This window comes from Papio anubis, chromosome 5 (assembly GCF_008728515.1).
Source record: "Papio anubis isolate 15944 chromosome 5, Panubis1.0, whole genome shotgun sequence".
NCBI lineage: Eukaryota > Metazoa > Chordata > Mammalia > Primates > Cercopithecidae > Papio > Papio anubis.
This window is the reverse complement of record NC_044980.1, coordinates 9,968,665-9,988,166: the sequence shown is the minus strand read 5'-3', so window position 1 is coordinate 9,988,166 and position 19,502 is coordinate 9,968,665. Positions and strand designations below refer to the sequence as shown.

Sequence of the window (19,502 nt, the reverse complement as noted above, 5' to 3'; positions counted from 1 at the left end):
TTCATATATACATGTATCCTATTAGGTCTGTCCCTCTGGAGAACCCTGACTCATACAGCAACACACAGTGTTTTGCTTGATCACCAGGTTAATACAATGGCCCTTTCTAGGAGCTGACATTCCCTATCCATACAGGAATGGTTGCTATGAGTAAGCCAGGCTTCTCTGGTCTCTAACCTCAGAAGTGAATGAGGGACTCCACACCATAATCCTGCCTTTCCTTCTTCAATGTAGGATTGTTATCAGATATCTCCTTTGCTTGATTTGTAACTAAAGGCCATAAATAACCAGAGCTTCTCAAAATCATCTGAGACGAACACATTCCCATCGTACATATTCGGCGCCATTGGGGGGAGTTCATGTTGTGGGGCGGGGTATGTGGCATTCATTCCCTTAGTCCAGGCTAAGAGTTGGGCTCTGAGCCAGGACCAGGGAGGGGGTCCCAAGCCTGGGACTGCATTAAAAACCAGGAGCTGGGAGCCCAGTGATCCTAAACCCAAGACATAATACTTCCTCTTTCTCAGCTTTTAGGGCCAGGCAGCACGCGGTGAGGGCTCACTTTCCCATTAACATACTCATACTTCCTCTTGGCTGAGCTTCCCTCTGCAGTCCCTGATGAGCTAAGCACCCTCTCTGGGCAGAAGGAGAAGCTCTGCACAGTCTGGGACCCCTGTGGGGTGAAACCTCTCTCCACTCAGGGAACACTGGGGGGAATTTAAGGTTCAGGCTGTTAAGCCGTGAGTCTTGAGCTGTTGTTACCGGAAATGCATTATGCCATCTAATTCTATTTCCATTCATCTCTGCTTGGGACCTAAGGGATATTTAGGAGGAAATGATTAATGAGTTCCTTGGGATGTTCCCATAGCAAATATCAAACCCATCGTCGGGTGACTACGAATGATGCAAGTCACCCCAAAAAACCGACCAGGGGCTTTATTTTTACACTGCACACTCGTTAGAAATCAGTAAATCAGAGACGACTGAGTTGGCAACTTTTCAAGTCTGAGGAAATGGTTTTTAAGAGCGAAACAGACTACAGATCACTTCCCTCCATCCTGCCAGAAACCTCGGGGAAGTTAAGTGGAGAACATCTGTCAAGACCCAGGGACACAAACCCAAAATCATCCATCTGGAGGAAGTGACAAAAATCCCCCAAACCACTGGAATGTCTTTCCATATTTGTCTCGCTTTACCTACAACGCAACAGCTCTCTCTGGCATGCCAGCCAGCACGCACAGTTAATCATGACAGTCCACTGACGGCGCATTACGCCCATCTTGGATCTTGTTTAACATCTATTTAAAGGATGTCCCATCCACAGGTGTGCCAGTTTATCTATGCAGATGACACATCTTGAGCAGTTCGGAGATGGCGGTGTCTGGGCCCGTCCCTCCTATTCCCACAGCTTTCTTGGTGGCAGGCTTGCTCTCAGGTGGAAGGAGAATGTCAGTGTTGCTTCCATTGTCCACTGAAATGAAAGTTCTGACTTAGAACTGAGTTGTCTTCTCACCCCACGTTATGCCACCCTCTGCCCCATGGAAGAGCTGGTGTCTTTTCTGAGTCACACACTTGGAAACACGAACCGAGGGTTTTAGGACAGTTCTCCATAAGCCGACACCATATGAACGCCCGGCCTATGGGGCGTGTGGGGTCCTGTCTGAATTCCCCACTGGGAGCAGGCCCTTCCTCTGCACCTCAGCACCCTAAAGCACATCACTCCCCGCTGTCCACACCCTGCCCACGCTTTCCTTCATCCTGGATGAAATATTTATTGAGCAACTGCTTTAAGAGAGGGGCTTTGACCTCCTGCAGAGCTGGGCTTAGCCTGAGAGACAAGACAAGCACTTGTGAAATATTTAATAATGATACAAAGGCCAGAACAGGCGATTCAGAAATAACAGTAGCTGTAGGGTTCTGAGGAGAGAAAGATCGATAAGCGCTGACATGACTAGAAGAGGCTTTCTAGAAGACATCAGACTGGGGGATAAACTTTATGTAGACTCAAAGCAGGGGAGAGGCCCTGCTGGGAGAGGCACCCAGGATGAGCAAAGGTGAAAATGAACAGACAGGGTTTTGACCAGTTGGAGAAACATCAAGGTGATCTGGAGCCAGGGAGAAATAAGCTGGTGCATGATAAGAAGAGGAACACAGGAGAAACAGGCCAATGCCCTGGCGGAGGCCCTGACTTCAGCGGGCCCAGCCCGCAGTGCTCTCCAGTGGAAGCTCTCCGGGGACATCCTCCCCCAAAGCTGTCGCTGGCTTATTTCCTCCTAAAACCTGGGAAAAGGATAGAGAAGCTAATTAGGACGAACTGAAGCACTTTATCTTACTGAAGGGAACAAGGTAAAGCACTCAGAACACTCTTTGGGCATATTCTGATCAAAACAATGTTATCCAGATGGTATAAATATGCTTCAAGGCATGCAGATGCAAGAAAGGTCAGAATTCTTTATTTTTCCTAAATCAAATTACATCTGGTGAAACAGAATACAGAGTCCAGAAAAAGACCCACAGGTATACATTCACTTGATTTATGATGAAGGCGGCACTACGGAGTGGTGTGGAAAAGAAGGTGCCTCCAATAAATGGTGCTGAGTCAATTAAATAGTCATATGTTTTAAAATGAGTCTTAGTCCCTCACGACAAGCATATTAATTAATTCCAGGTGGTTTATATTCCTAGATCACATAGGAGAGCGTTGGTATGACCTTGGAATAGCCAAAGATTTCAAAAAATGATCCAGAAGGACCTAAAAGGGCATTGACCATGAAAAATGTTTGATAAAGTGGAAGAGGTTGTAATGAAGAACCTCTGTTCAATAAAAGACACCGGTAAGAAAGCAAATGGGAACCCAGGGAGAAATAGTCTTTTCAGTCCATACATCTATGTCCTAGGCAGTTCAGGTGGTTATAACACAATACCATAGACTGGGTGGTTAATAAACAACAGAAATGTATTTCTCACACTTCTTCTGGAGGCTGAGAAGTTTAAGATCAAGGCACTGGAAGATTCATGTCTGCTGAAGGCCTGCTTGCTGGTACAGATGACCTTCTTCTCATTGTGTCCTCACATGGCAAGAGCAGGCAGAACTCTCTGGGCCTAGAGTAAGGGTACTGATTCCATTTATGAAGGTACCACCTTCATGATCTAATTTCCTCCCAAAGTCCTCTCCTACTAATTCTATCACATTAGGATATCACACACAGTTAGGATTTCAACATATGAAATTGGGGGAGGCACAAAACATTTGTCCATTGCAATCTGATAAAAGATTTGTATCCAGAATATGAAAAGAACTCCTTCAAGTCACTAAGAACATGGCAGGCAACCCGACAGAACAATAGGAAGAAGATGTGAACGGGCAACTCCTTAAAAAGACAACCAGATGGCCAATACACCAATGAAGAGTCATTTAAACTCATTCGTGATCAAAAAATGCAAATTACAACCAGAGTGCAATACTATTACACATCCATCGGAATGGCTTGTGGAAAAGACTGACAATATCATGTGTTGATGAGAATGCAGAGCAACTGGACTCTCGTACAGTGCCGGCAGGTGAGAAAATGTATACAAATACCTTTGGAAAGTATTTGGCAGGGTCTTGTAAAGCTGACCATGCAAAAGCTCCATGACCCAGCCACTCTACTCTGGGTATTTATTCAAGAGAAATGAAAATGTATGTTCATACAAAGATTTAAAATAAATGCAGCAGCTTTATTCATAGCCAAAATCTGGAAACAATAAAATGTCTATTACCAAGGGAAAAGGAAGCAAATCATAGTATATTTATACAACGGAATGATGTTCAGCAATAAACTAACAATATATAGGGAAAGAAATACAGATATGATGATGTAAATTACACTGTAGTGGCAAAGAAAGTCCTGAAAAATAATTCACATGTTTGCTGTTAAAAAGGAATGTTTAAATGAATCATGGTACATTCATTCCATGAAATACCACATAAGGGGTTAAAAAAAAAAAAAGAGGGAGAGAGATAAAACTAGATGTGCTGATAAGGAAAAAAAATGCCAAGATAATTGAAAAGATATTTTCTAATTGAGTTAAAAATCTGTGTTATATATGTGAACACTTTCAGAAGGATACACAAAAAACAAGTAACTATGGCTAGCTCTGGGGTAGGGTGTGGAACTGGAACAGGGTGAGCTGCTGTCTGGTTTGTCTGGGACTGAGGCGCTTCCTGCAATGTGGGGCCTTCAGTTGTAAAGCCAGGGCAGTTCCCATCCACAGAACACCTTCAGGAGTGAAAGGTCCACTCACTTTTCATTCTCCATCATTTATACTGCTTGGTTTTTTTTGTTTTATTTTGTTTTGTTTTACCACGTGCGTATTATTTTCTTACTTTAAGAAATTTAAATAAAATGTAAACTACTCTAGAATTACTTGTTCTTTTTTTAGACACAGTCTCGCTCTGTTGCCCAGGCTGGAGTGCAGTGGCATGATCTCGGCTCACTGCAACCTCCGCCTCCTGGGTTCAAGCGATTCTTGTGCCTCAGCCTCCTGAGTAGCTGGGATTACAGGCGCCCGCCACCACGCCCAGCTAATTTTTGGGTTTTCAGTAGAGATGGTGTTTCATCATGTTGGCCAGGCTGGTCTCGATCTCCTGACCTCAGTTGATCCGCCTGCCTCGGCCTCCCAAAGTGCTGGGATCAGAGGCATAAGATACCATGCCCGACCTAGAATTACTTGTTTTTAATAAGGACATGGTCACATTTCATACTTTGTATTCTAAGATGGGGTCGGCTGAATAAAGGCCCCCAAAAATAGCCAAGTCGCTATCCCTGGAACTGTGAATGTGACCTTCTAAGGTGAAAGTGACTGCAGAGACAGAGGCAGAGGATAAGGTGATGTACTTTGTGGATGGAGGAAGGAGCTACAAACCAAGAAACAAAGGCGGCCACAACAAGCTGGAAAAAGCAAAGAAACGAATCTTACCTGGAGCTTCCAGCAGGGCGTGTGGCCCCACCAAAGCCTTGATTTCAGCCCAGTGATTTCAGACTTCTGGCCTCCAGAGCTGTGAGAGAATACCTTTGTGTTATTTTAAGCCACCAGCTTTGTGGCAATCTGTTATGGCATTCTTAGGAAACTCACACACAAGAGAAGATTTTCAAACACTGGAAAGGAAATGTCCACGCTTCCTGCGCTGAATACGTTGGCAAAGCCTGGCCACATAGAGAATCCAGGCAGCAGCTTCGCGTAAACTAACTCACCCAGGTCAGGCTACAGCGAGATCATCCCGCCTGCGTGATCATGACGGGGATTTATTTGCCTGGCCCATTACCTTCCACGCTGACATTTACTGGACCCTGGATAGAAAGTTTCAGAATTCAAAGACTGAATTCTGTGGCTGAATACAATTTCTCTGCTCAAGAAATAATCCAGCAGGTTCATAAATCAATACATACACGCCAAGACTCCAGATCAAACTTTGGCCAGTATGTGTGATGGGGTAGATCATTAATAAACATGAGTCTTAATGAGGCTATTTTTAAGTGTCAACTACAATCACCTCTGTGTTCAAACTGAGATCTCTTTGGTTTATTATCATTTTTACTATACATGAATGGGAAATGAGTGGTAAAATTTTTGAATGTGTGAATTAAGGAGTTTCATATCCCCGAAATCACTCTTAATTTGATAGAATCAATCATTTTGAATATTTATAATTGTCCGATTGATGGTATTTACCTTAACTGATCTTTTGCCCTAACAAAAAATTATTCAGAGATGCAGTACCTACATACATTTATTCCAAAGATTTTTCTCAGGTGCAATGAGGGTAATACATAAACACTCCAGGATTTTCCAGCGTAATTTGTAAGGTCTTCCTTCCAAAGTATCGGGTTTTGACCTGGTTTTTAAAAAACTGAATCTGGAAAAGGACGCTTAAAAAGCCAGACTTTCTAGTGATGAATTTTTATCGTTTTCTTGGTGATTAATTTATGCATCATCTCTCCCTTTCCTGGGTATTTTAGCATTTGGCGACGTCTCCTTGTGGAATGAGAACGTGAATTTTTGGGTCATTCGCTTTCAAAAAGGCTCTGGCTTTTATAACAGGGAAGCCAAGAAGTATGTGTAAAATGGGATTAAAGTGGGAGAAATTGGCGGAGAATTCACTACACCCATAATTCTCTTATGACATCTGCCACGAGGACGGGAAAGTGCATGTGTCGACGACGTTTGTGCGAGAAATTCAATTTCAACGCAGCTTCCAAAACCGTCGGCACCTCGCACATCGAACGAAGCTCCTCTTCCTAAATCCTTTCATCTTCCTGGGTCTGTATTGTTCTTGCCAGCTCAAAACAGCAAGCCTCACCCTAACTTTCTAAACAGGACCACATAAACTGCATTTTCAAATACCAATTTCTGACTGCAGACATGGTGGAATATAAAATCATGGAAAAAAGAAACAAAACAACGACAAAACTACATCCTGGCCCTGTGGCGACTGTGAAGATTGTTTGCTTATCATGCTCCAATGAACCCTTCTTGACTATATTTCTGATGAAATATAGAGGTTTATACAAAAAAGAAGAGAGGAGGAGGAGAAGGAGGAGTGGGTAGAAGAAGAAGGTAGAAGATGGCGAAGGAAGCTGTGTTTGGGATTAAAATAGTTGCTGCTGGCTGGGCGTGGTGGCTCACGCCTATAATCCCAGCACTTTGGGAGTCCAAGGCATGTGGATCACAAAGGTCAGGAGTTTCAGTCCAGCCTGGCCAACACAGTGAAACTCCGTCTCTACTGAAAAAAAAAAAAAAAAAAATACAAAAATTAGCTGGGCTTGGTGGTGGGCCCCTGTAATCCCAGCTACTTGGGGGGCTGAGGCAGGAGATTCTCTTGAACCTGGGAGACAGAGGTTGCAGTAAGCTGAGATCACGCCACTGCACTCCAGCCTGGGAAACAGAGTGTGACTCCATCTCTAACAAAAATAAATAAATAAATAAAAATTATTGCTGCTAATGTTGACTCCCACCTTCGGGTCCACTTTAGACATTGGCAAGGGGAATCCTCATGTATCTGAAGGGGTCCAACATCCTGATGCTCTTGTCCGTCAACCCCCACCCTCTGCACCCACCCCCACCCACACATGTGGTTTTCTCTCCACAACAGACTTAAATAAACCATTTAAATAGCTCTTCCAAGGCTGCATTTTTTTTAAAAATCTCATTTTTCCTTAAGCTTTCTCTTTCCTTTCCTGTTCCCAGCCCTTGCTTTGTTTATCCAAGTTTGTGCAGCAAGAATGATAATAATGCCTATCTTTGATTAACTCTGAGTATGTGCTAGTTTCCATGGAAGGCATTATCGTTTTCTTTCCTATTACCCAGAACAGGAGGCGTAATTATCGCCTTTTTACACCTCAGCAAACCGAGATTCATAGGATTATAGTCGCCCAAAGTCAGATAGCTTGCCATTGAACTTGCTCTCTCCTGGAAATGTGAGGCTTTACCACTCTCGCCTCCCAGGAGATGAGAAGTGGCACAGATTGGCTTTTATGGAAGAAGAGTTTATAGGGTTGCAGTGCCAATTGATTTCTTTTAATTTTATAGATGTTTTATAAGTTCTCTTCTGAATTCACACTGAAACTCACACAAAGTATAAGGCTGTAGTCAAGTTCAAGGTAGAGAGGAAGGAAGGCGGGGAGGGAGGAAGGAAGGAAAGGAAGAGTTTAGGATAATGTTATTTTAAACCTAGGAGAAAATTCTACAAATAGCCTAAGTTTCTATCCACCTTTGCCTAAAATAGATCATTATTCTGATGATTATTTCTCCAAATCAACTGAATAAAAAGAGAATTGCCCTGTTGTAGGTTTTCCCATCGGCTTTACATCTCTGAAGCAAAAGTTGTCAAATTGTCAGCGGCTCTATTCTTCACGGCTTATTGAGCCTGGGGCAAAGAAACTCAGCTATGGAGAGCGTTAAATCAAGCCGGGGCTGGCCTCGGCCACCCACCTTCTGTAGTGGCCAGGATGTTACCCACGTTGTGGAAGACTCCGCAGAGAGACGAGGGGCTCGGGCCAATTCTACCCCTCCTCTCTAAAGGTCAGTGCCAAAAAGATAAAGTAACTGTCTCGGATGAGAAGTTTCTGACTTACTGCTTTTGTTTTTTTCCTGTATTCACAGAATGGAAAAAGCTGCTTTGAAGCAATTGCTTTTAATTAGGTTTAAGGAGTTGAGTTTATGAAACAAATAGCTCTGCTATAGTAAGCAATGTGCTAAGAGATGAAGCCCCGGGAAAGCTCCATTGGGCCAAATAAAAGCTTTGAATCCAAGGGAGTAAAGGTAGGGCATTTGTCATCCAGATTTAAGTAATCCACCTCCATTCGCCCCACCCACCTCCCCAGGTAGCCGGCGCACTCACCGCACAGAAAGTTATAAAGGGCGCTGGGAACAGCGGAAGGAGGAGGATGAACTGACCCGAGGAAGTATTCCCAAGGCCTGTTGGAAAAGACGGTTGTAAATGGAAAACAATTACTGCTAATAGGGTAAAGCACTTGTAGTTTACAAAGTATTTTCGCCGGCCCTATCCATTCGTTTGATCTTATATTTACAATTTCCAAACACACAACGCCGGTGGTCCTTCTGGGAGTTCCTGTCCTGAAACGCACCCTCTGAGGCTGGGTTCTCCCAGGAGGCCCTGAGGAAGGACACAGGCCCCCGGGAATTTCCTGAGGATGTTCTCCGGCAGGGACAGAAAGGGGTGGGCAGAGCCAAGTAGGGAGGAGGAGAAGCCAGCAACAGCGCAATTTCAGGGGCGGTCACGGACTCAGCTTCATCCCAAGGGGGCCCTAGAGTGTAGGTTGCACCTTGGATTCTATCCTACCTCTTAGCAACGGGAACAATTGGCTTTTGAACCACGGGCGACTCTTGTGGCAGGCGAGGGTAACCTAAACATCCAGGCCCTTCCATCTCCTGCAAGAAAGTTGAGGTTGGTTGACAGAGCTGGAAAAGAGCCCTGGAGAGGCACCAAGGCCCTCGGCTCCATGTGCCTCCCCCTGTCTGCACCTGCTCCACGTACCTTGGCTGTCCTCCCTCACAGCACTCACCTGTGAACCTGAGGAACTCCTGCTCATCCTTCAAAACCCCGTCCAGGTGCTAGTGACACATTCTTTGATTGCCAGTAACCCAAGCACAAAACCTCTTCTTTGATGCTTTTCCTTTGCCTGGAATATCCTTCTAAGAGCTGCACTTGTCGTTAAAATTTTAATGACTCATTCCCCAAGAGCCACAGTGTTACTGGTGGAGGGCGTCCAGGTTCCCAAGCATTGGACAAAACACACAAACAAAGCAAGGAAAGAACGAAGCAAGAAACGCAGAGATGTGTTGAAAGTGAAGTTCACTCCACAGTGTGGGAGCAGGCCTGAGTATAGGGGCTCAAGAGCCCAGTTACAGAATTTTCTGGGGTTTAAATACCCTCTAGAGGTTTCCATTGGTTACTTGGTGTACGCCCTATGTAAATGGAGAGGATGAAGTAAAGTTACAAAGTCATTTACTTGGTGTACGCCCTATGTAAATGGAGAGGATGAAGTAAAGTTACAAAGTCATTTACTTGGTACACGCCTTATGTAAATGAAGAGGATATTTTCTGTGATAGCCGAAGTGGTTCCACTTGATTTAGTTCTGGGAAGTCCTTAGGTTCCCTGCCTCCAGGCCCTCTTCTCCTAGTAAGCTTGATCCCAGGGAACTGACATTATTCTATTGTCTTTATTGTAGTTGTATTATATAACTATTATATTATAGTTGTACATATTGGGGGAGCACATGTGATATACTGATACCTGTACACAGTGAGTAATGATCAAGTCAGGGTAATTGAGATATTCATCACCTCAAACATTTATCTTTTCTTTGTATTGGGGACATTACAATTCTCTTCTAGCTCTTTTGAAATACAATAAATTATTTCAACTACAATTTCTCTACTGTACTGTCAAATACTACAACTTACTCCTTTATCTAATTGTATTTTTGTACCCATTAACCAACCTCTCCCAGATATTCATGCTTCTCTCTAAGACTTTAATTTTCCCCAGGGAGGCAATGGGGAAGGTGAGCCCACTGGCTGTGATTTACTAATGTGGTGCTGAAAGACTCCCAGTGATAGCCAAGTTTGTTTGCCAAGTCGTTCTTCTGAAGGGGACCATGTGAACAAACCCCTAAGAAAAGTTGATTTCAAGTACTGGGCAGCACCCTTCAGAGCACAATACATGGTACTTCAAGAGTTTTAAAAGAGAGTTCCTTAAAAACTCAAGCTGTTTTTATTTTCCTAGATACTTACGTAGTGATCGTATCCTTTGTGAGGTTGCTATCGGGATGTTGGGATTTTCTAAGGAACGTAAAGTCCCCAAGATTAAAGCAATGTCATGGTCGAGAAGTTTATCTCACTTTCACCCCATATTTAGGTGTACGTTTCACTGGTGTTCCAAGTATAGAAACACATTTAGCAAATAATTTTGATCTTTGAAGAAGTTCTCTTTTCAACTTTATCAGGCAAGTTCACAGATGCATTTTACAAGGCAAATCGGGAGGAAAGGGAGATCAATTCTACTGCTGAGAAAGAATCTAGGTCAATTTTATAGATTCACACTCAAATGAAATCCACACGAGAACAAAATTCAAGACATTGGTTAAAAGAAAAATCATACCAAGTATCAAAATAAGTTAAATTGCTATATATTTACAGTTCAATACATTGAAAACATCCTAGATCTTTACCAAAATTAATTTCTTTGGTGTCTTATAGAAGCATCTGTGGGCTTCCAATAAGTTCTACTTTTAAAAATCTTACACAACAGTGTTCCTACAAAAAGAAAGTAAACACTTGCAACGAAAATTTCCATTTTTGCTCATCAAGATTTCAATCGATTTTACTTGAACAAGCTGTTTCATTCAATTCACACTGATTAACCTTAGCCCAATCGCTGAAAACTTTTTGGTTCTGGGATACAGGTTTTAATTGTCTTCATAATGTACTTGGAAGGTCACTGGGGAAATTGAACACAAAAGGTTTCCTATATGATGTGCTGACCAAATAAAGAGCCCGAACAGCCTGTGCCGCAGCAGTCTCAATCTCAAATTGACCTCCTTTTTGTTTTTTCTTTTCTGTTACGGTGTGTTTCTCATCATTTTCTTTTTCTGTCAATATTTATGTAGATGTCAACTATATTCTTGCCTCTCTGTAAGTACTGCTTTTCTCTAGGGCTGTCCCATGAAAACAAAACTTCAGTCAAAATTGTTATTTTTTATCGTCCCTCTGTTTGCAGCAAGCAGGGGTCTTGGATGCAAAATTTGCGGGAGAGCCAGAAACTCAGAAATCAAAATAAAGAATGTCTTAATGCTATGTTTTTAAAAATAAAAACGAATGTTAAAAAAAGAACTCATGATTAATAAAATATCCAAATTGTGGCTGGGCATGGTGGCTCATGCCTGTAATCAGGCCTCCCACTTTGGGAGGCCGAGGTGGGTGTATCACCTGAGGTCAGCAGTGGGAGACCAGCCTGAACAACATGGTGAAACCCCGTCTTTACTAAAAACACAAAAAATTAGCTGGGCATGGTGGTGGATGCCTGTAATTCCAGCTACTCAGGAGGCCAAGGCAGGAGAATTGCTTGAACCTGGGAGGTGGAGGTTGCAGTGAGCTGAGACAGCGCCATTTCACTCCAGCCTGGGCAATAAGAGTGAAACTCCATCTAAAAAATAAATAAATAAATAAATAAATAAAAATAAAACTCCAAATTGTAATTATTCAGCCCTGATAGAGGCTCTGTGGTGGTCATCAGTAGTCCTTAGTGCTCCTGGGAATGTGATAGAATTCCTGGCTCCCTTGTGGACATAATTGGGGTCACGTGACTAGTACTGATCAACACATTGCAAACAGAAGTGATGAGCGTCACCTCCGGGCAGGAACCCTCCTAAACTTTTGTCTTTTTCTCTCATTTACAGCAACTGGCAAATTTCCAGACCAGCAGCATTGTATTGGCCAGGAACCTGCATACCTAGGGTGAGCAGAAACTCTCTAGGAAGCCACTATGGGCAAGGAGCCTGAGTGAGGAATGAGCCTTTGCTATTTCAAGCCACCTAGTTCCTGGGGAGTATCTGTTACAGCAGCTGAGCCTCTCCTGACTGACTGATACACATTAAGCAAGGTTTGCACTGTGGAAATCCTCAGTTTCTCAAGTGAAAGAAAGCCGTCCCCAGCATCCAGTCTTACAGCTGGAACTTCTTGCCTAGAAAGAGCAAGCTGCTGCTTCTCTCCTTCCCTAATTTCCAGTAGATTTTATTCTTAAGATTGAGAGCTTTGTAGATGGACAATTAGAGACTTTAAAAACTTGTTTCAGTTGGGTGCAGTGGCTCAAGCCTGTAATCTTAGCACTTTGAGAGGCCAAGGCAGGTGGATCACTTGAGGTCAGGAGTTCAAGACCAGCTTGGCCAACATGGCGAAATCCTGTCTCTACTAAAAATACAAAAATTAGGCCGGGTGCGGTGGCTCATGCCTGTAATCCCAGCACTTTGGGAGGCTGAGGCAGGCGGATCACAAGGTCAGGAGATCGAGACCATCCTGGCTAACACGGTGAAACCCCATCTCTACTAAAAATACCAAAAAAAAAAAAAAAAAAAATTAGTTGGGCATGGTAGCGGGCACCTGTAATCCCAGCTACTTGGGAGGCTGAGGCAGGAGAAACACTTGAACCCGAGGGGCGGAGATTGCAGTAAGCCGAGATCACACCACTTCACTCTAACCTGGGCAAAAGAGCGAAACTCCGTCTCAAAAACAAAAACAAAAACAAAAAAATTTGTTTCACCTCTTACAAGCACCTAGGATGCGAGATAGCTCATGGCAAAAACTTTAGTTGCCAACCTATAAAATGAAGTTCGAAATGCCTCCCACACAGGGAAGTAATGGAATTAAATAACAGAAAAACACCTGGAACACAGCCGATAATTAATGCATTTTAATCTAATTGCACTCAAATTGTGCCCGAGATGCTCATTACACAGCGGATCACATCATCCCCAATTTAGGAGGCCCAGGACCAGGAGACAGCCCTTTAGCAGTGCCCCCTGGTGGTTATGCCGAGAACTACATTAGGAAGCTCCGGGGTTCTTCCTTTCCCCCGTGGTCATTGCTACTAACCGACCGTGGGACCCAGTGGCCTGGGTTATTGTTGTATGGATGCATTTACTTTCTTTTTATTTTATTTTATTTTTTTTCTTTTTGAGACGGAGTCTCGCTCTGTCGCCCAGGCTGGAGTGCAGTGGCGCGATCTCGGCTCACTGCAAGCTCCGCCTCCCAGGTTCATACCATTCTCCAGTAGCTGGGCGCCTGCAACCTTGCTCGGCTAGGTTTTTTTTTTTTTTTTTTTTTTTTTTTTTTTTTGTATTTTTTAGTAGAGACGGGGTTTCACCGTGTTAGCCAGGATGGTCTCGATCTCCTGACCTCGTGATCTGCCCGTCTCGGCCTCCCGAAGTGCTGGGATTACAGGCTTGAGCCACCGCGCCCGGCCGATACATTTACTTTATTTGCTGAGATGGGCCTGAGAGAAGAATCACTAGCAATTCAGTTTGCAACGACCTAGAAAAGTGGAAGAAAAAAACAACGTGGCTTTGGAAAGAAAGAATCATGACATGCTAATATCCCTTACTAGATTAATGCATTTAGGGTAAAGGTAGATGGAATGCTATGGTCCAAATGTTTGTGTCCCCCAAAATTAATATGCTGAAATCTTCACCCCCAAAGTAATGGTATTAAAAGGTGGGGACTTTGGGAGGTGATTGGGAGCCCTCATGAATGGGATTAATGCCCTTATAAAAAAGGATTGATAGAGATCCCTTAGTCCTTCCGCTGTGTGGAACATGTGGGACACAGAAAGAAGGTACCCTCTACAAACCAGGAAACAGGCCCTAGCCAGACATTGAACCTGCCAGTGCTTTGATCTTGGACTTTCTCAGCCTCTAAAACTGTAAGAAGTAAAGTTCTGCTGCTTAAAAGCAACCCCATCTATGATATTTTGTTATACCATCCTGAACAGACTAAGACATATAATATACCTGAGACCAGCAAAACTTACGGGTTTAAAGAAAAAAAAGTATCGCTGGTCGTAGTGGCTCAGGCCTGTAACCCAAGCCCTTTGGGAGGTCAAGGTGCGGGGAATCACTTGAGGCCAGGAGTTCAAGACCAGCCTGGCCAACATGGTAAAACCCAGTCTCTACTAAGAATACAAAATTTAGCCAGGCGTGGTGATGCTCGCCTGTAATCCCAGCTACTCGGGAGGCTGAGGCACGAGAATCACTTGAACCTGGGTGGTGGAGGTTGCAGTGAGCCGAGATCGTGCCACTGCACTCCGCCTGGGCAACAGAGCAAGACTCTGTCTCAAAAAAAACAAAACAAAACAAAACAAAACTAACAAACAACTGTTAATCTCATGAAGAATTCCATAAAACTAACAGGTTGGTACCCAGTTATTTGGAGTATCACACTAGCACCAAATTGTCATTTTTTCATATTGAATCAAAGAGAATAAATGTTCCAATGAATCTGAGCAACAAAGGGACAGTTTAGGAGCTACGGACGTTTCTTTGTAGGTATCACTCAAATCTCATTCTAATGTGGGTAATCCAACTCCTGCCTTCATTCAAACAACCACACTTTGAATTTCTACATCTCCTTAGATTCACCATAATAATCAGAAACCAAGAAGGTACTGGGGCAGCAAACTGGGACGAGAAGGTGGTGGGACAGGAATTAGCTAGAGATCAGACATGCAGGACCAGAGACAGCCACCTAAAAGAGAAAATGGGACTGAAGAACAGAAGAAAGCCTTAATTTCATGTCAACAGGTTGATGACATCACATTCTATTGGCTGTTTTAGTCAAGATTAACTGCAAAAAGGTCCACTCCATGACCTTAGATGCCCTACTTATAGAGGCTGTCCTTTCGACTTAGGAGTGCAGAGTTTAGTGACACTTTGGAAATCTCCTAAGGTTTAAGACTTACAGGAATTACATGCTCAAAGAAAAAGAGGCATAGTAGGAAGGTCAGTGGCCTCAGGTAGTCTGGACGTGTCCACAGGGAGCTAAGACAGTGGCCAAGGCTGTCAGGGACAGCCAGAGTCAGGGACAGGAGCTGTCTCCCACCCACACCACCAAAAGTCATGAACTTAAGCCATAAGAATTATGAGGTCGGCAATGTTTCTTTTATGGAATGGGGTGGATATCAGGAAGGTCTGGAAATGAAGCCAGAGATCACAAATTAGTAGAAGACAAAACTAAACTCTCTTCCAAATAGAAGAGCACCACAGTAAAATCTACCATCCCCACCTGTTTTTCAGGGGAAAGATGGTTTGGAGAAGCGCTCAAGAGATGAGAGGTTTCCACTGAAGCCTCGTTCCAGAGCACCTGTAGCAGAGACTGCACTGCCATCCCCAGGACCATCTTCCAATTCTTCCCTACAGTGGAAATGGGCCAGAAAAATGACATTTCTCAGGCTCCCTTTCAGGTACCTCCAGCCACTGAGTTAGGTATTTATTCCTGGGGCTGCCATAGCAATGCAGTGACTTAAAACAACCGAATTGTATTGTCTCACAGTTCTGGAGCCTAGAAGTCCAAGATCAAGGTGATGGCAGGGCTGTGCTGCCTGTGAAACCCATAAGGAAATCCTTCCGTGACACTTGCTAGCCTTTCATGGTTTGCAGACAGTTGCTGAGTCCCTTGGCTTGTAGCTGCATCATTCCAATCTCAGCCTCCCTTGTCACATGGTGTTCTTCCTCTGTGTCTCTGTCCTCACATGCCATCTTCTTACAAGGACACCAGTCATATTGCACCAGGAGTCCACCTGACACCGGGATGACCTCATCTTAATTACATCTACAATGACCCTATTTCCAAATAAGGTCACATTCTGAGATACTGGGGGTTTAGGACTCAACATATCTTTTTTAGGTGGGGTGGGGTAGACACAATTTAATCTATAACAAGATACAAGCAGAAGTTGTTGATGGAGCTTCCGGAAAAGTTCTTTAAATAGAACTGCCTCTGTTTATAGATGCGCCCTACTTCCCCCATGTACCCTCCTCCTTTCCGTGGCCCTGAAAATCAATACCACCTGGGATAGAAGTGTGACTACTGATCTTTAGCAACCATCTTGCTACCATGAGGCAAACTTGGGAAGAGAAAACATATGCTGAGGACACAAAAAGGGGGAGAGAAAGAGAGAGAAGGAGAAAGAGTCAGATCTCTGATGATTGTGGAGTTTCCAGACCACTACGAGCTTTCTTTTTAAATTCCATCTTGCTTACATCATTGTTATTCGGCTTTTCCATTATTCACAGCTGAGTTGAATCCTAACTGACTCATGCATGCTGAGGAAAACATCTCCCTCCCCAAGTCAGCACCCACAGGAAGAGAAGATGGGAGCCGTGGATGTGAGCGATGGGCAGGATAGCTGCCCGGCTCTCTACCTAGCGCATTGGTAAGCCGCCACCCCACAGCTGCAGGCAACCAGAGCACCAGAGCCTGGTGGCAGCCCCACAGTGGTGACAGCAAAATGAGAGGCATAGATGGTGTTCACCACAGACAGGCCCAGCGCTGAGTGCAGCAGGGGCCATACCCGTCACTGTTATTCCAGGTTCTCAGTCGCAGCTAAATCTACACCACACTATCAGAAAGGAGAGACAGCAGATCTTAATGACAATTCTTTTCCTCTCTGGGGCTCTAGCGCAGGGATCATCCGATGTTTCTGTAGAGGGCCAGGCAGCAAATATTTTAGGCTTCAAGGGCCTTACAGTCCCTGCTGCAACTGCTTAGCTCTGCGGTTCTCCCGCAAGGGCAGCCATAGGCAACGTGCAAATGAGTGGCCACAGCCGTTGCTGTGATTCAAATGTGTCTCCTCCAAAATGCAGGTGTTGCCAACGTGATGGAATTCAGAGGTGAGGCCTTTAAGAGATGATTAGGCTATGGGGGCTCCTCCCCCTTAGGTGGGATTAAGACCTTTAAAAAAGAAGCTTCCGGCAGCATTTGGCCAGCTTATACTTCTGCAAGGAGAGTCGGGTGAGGACACAACCTTTGTTCCTCTTGCCCTTCCACCTTGCAACACGGGACACTCAACAAGAAGTCCATCACCAGACACCAGATGCAGGCACGTTCTTCTCGGACTCCCCAACCTCCAGAACGGTGAGAAATACATTTCTATTCTTTATAAATTACCTAGTCTGCATTATTTGGTTATTGCAGCACACATGAGTGGACTAAAATAGCTGCGTTCCAACACAACTTTACTCACAAAAACAGGCAGTCCTCTGGATTCGACCCGTGAGCCAAAATTCACTGACCTCGGCTCCAGGACTTTCCTGTAACTCATTTACACTGGTGTTGATTCAGGGTACTGAAGATAACACCGATCTGTTCTATGTTCTCTGACTAACCCGTAAGAAAAATCTTATTTGAGTTGGTGGCAGTAGAGCCGGCCCTGGGGCCATGGGTCAGAGCAAGCTTAAACACAAACTGCTTTCATCCTGGTGAGCTGCCCATACCCTTCCCCATTTTAAATCTTGCCCTGGGCATGCCATTATGTATCAGATATAATTATTATAGTGAAAACGTTATCAGAAATCTGCTACATCTAGCTTTTGTGATTTTAGCCTTATTCAAGGCAATCCAAAGCAACTGTGAAAGTTTGAAACCTTGTGAAAACGTCAGCTCACAGCTCCACTAAAGGCATATTCAACAGCACGGGCTGGCAGTTAGCCAACAGTGACCCATAGATCAAATCTGGCCTGTTTTTGTAAATAAAGTTTTATTGAAACCCAGCACATTCATTCATTCACACAGTGCCCATTCCTGCTCGTATACTACATTGGCAGAGTGGGATAGCTGCAGCAGAAACCATATGGCCAGCAAAACCCAAGATATTTATTCACTGGCCCTTTGCAGAAGCAGCCTGCTGAAGCCAGGCCTAGGCAATTGTCAGGCTGGGAGCCAGTCTTGCCAGCAGTGCCAGCCCTGCTGTCCGTGCCCACTACCCTGGGATCCCAGTCTGCAGGCCCCTCACAGTCATTCATGTGGGAAACCACGGCCAGCCCCTCAAGTCTCTTCCTCAAAGAATCAACCTACCCATGCATCCAATCCTCAGGGACAGCCCACCAGGTGTCCCCAGAGGACCCCACTAAATAAAAACTTTCCTTCTTGTGCTACTCGGCACTGTGTATACATCTGGGCATTTTCTGGAATATTGTTTGCTCACTATAAGAGCAGCAATGCATGACTGGGGACCTACTGAGACGCACAAAGATGAAAAGTTCCTCTCGAGAGAGGCTACGGAGGAACTAGACTCCTGTGGCTTACAGTGTGGCAGGGGACGTGCGTGGCATGCTGGCATGTGTTTTCCGTGCAGCTCAAGTGAGTCTCGGCACCTCCAGGGTTTAGTGAAATGGGCCATCTGGGGTCTCTGTGCATGAGAAATGGAAAAGCTCTAGAAAAAGCACTCCCACTCACAGAAGAGAGGCCAGGGAGCAAAAGTAGGGTTTATGGGTTGAGATGAAAGGGAAGCATGATTTTGTGTGAAGATGGTCTCTGTGACTCAGTGTCCCTTAACACAGCCCCCTATGGACTCATACCTGAGTCCTGGCTGGAGGACTGCAGCAAAAGGCAGGTGAAATAGAAATGAGCTGTCTTATCAGAAACTCTGTACAACAATCAGAGCATAAGGCAGCAGCTCTGAAGGATTTCTGCTGAATGAGGATGCCATCAACAAGGAAAGCGACATCCTGCTCAAAGAAGATATTTCCGTCGTATAAAACGAGGGATTCATGTCTAGAATAAATAAAGCATCTAAAATTAATAAATTATTTTTACAAAAAGTTAGTAGATGGTTTGCAAAAGAGGAAGTGCCAACACCCAACACGCAGAGAGGCTAAAAGCCACTAGCAATGAACAGAAAAAGATCAGAATGAAAAACCAACATCAGAACGGCACACAGGGGAAGGCAGGCCCCTCCCTGCCACAGGAGAGGATGTGGGAGGACTGGACACTTGTGTGCTGTTGTCGGGCTGTGAGTGAGCCCTGGGAAGCAATCTGCAGGACCTCATGAAGCTAAGTTTGCACACGCCCATCACTCAGACCCACTCCCACGGACCATCTGGAGATTCTGTCACGTGAATCCAAGGGTCCATGCACAAGGATGCCCATTGAGGATGTAGAGGAAGAGGTCACCTAAGTGGTCGTCACTAGAGAAGCGGCTGCATAGGACGTGGTAGCATACTCTGGAATACATATGGGTGGGAAGAGGCAGTGGGCTGGATGAATGGATAGTGCCAGGGATAGAGCCTAGACAGGGGGTGCTTAAGGGAAGAGTGTGAGCGCCCAGGACACCATTCCAGTAGGCATCCACAGTCCATGGGGGGCTGTGTTAAGCACACATGGGCACAAGTGCACATACACAAGTCTACACATTCTACATAGAGCCCATCTTCATGCAAGCCCCCAGAGA

The 19,502-nt window shown here is 44.6% G+C and overlaps 2 long non-coding RNA genes across 3 annotated transcripts; one reads left to right on the top strand and one right to left on the bottom strand.

Moving 5' to 3' along the window:
- Nucleotides 1-918: 918 nt before the first annotated feature.
- On the bottom strand, nucleotides 919-9,496 carry LOC103884952. 2 transcript variants are annotated; one of them, XR_002522434.2, is made up of 4 exons: nucleotides 8,628-9,496; nucleotides 8,381-8,457; nucleotides 4,960-5,038; nucleotides 919-1,468 (listed from the first exon to the last, which is right to left on the bottom strand). It is a non-coding gene; the product is annotated as an uncharacterized LOC103884952 (long non-coding RNA). The 2 variants fall into 2 exon arrangements; XR_647800.4 differs by having other exon boundaries at nucleotides 8,381-8,931; nucleotides 9,066-9,496.
- LOC103884951 lies at nucleotides 8,877-18,952 on the top strand. Its single transcript, XR_002522435.2, has 4 exons — nucleotides 8,877-8,947; nucleotides 11,962-12,019; nucleotides 15,349-15,515; nucleotides 16,348-18,952. It is a non-coding gene; the product is annotated as an uncharacterized LOC103884951 (long non-coding RNA).
- The last annotated feature ends 550 nt before the right edge of the window (nucleotides 18,953-19,502 follow it).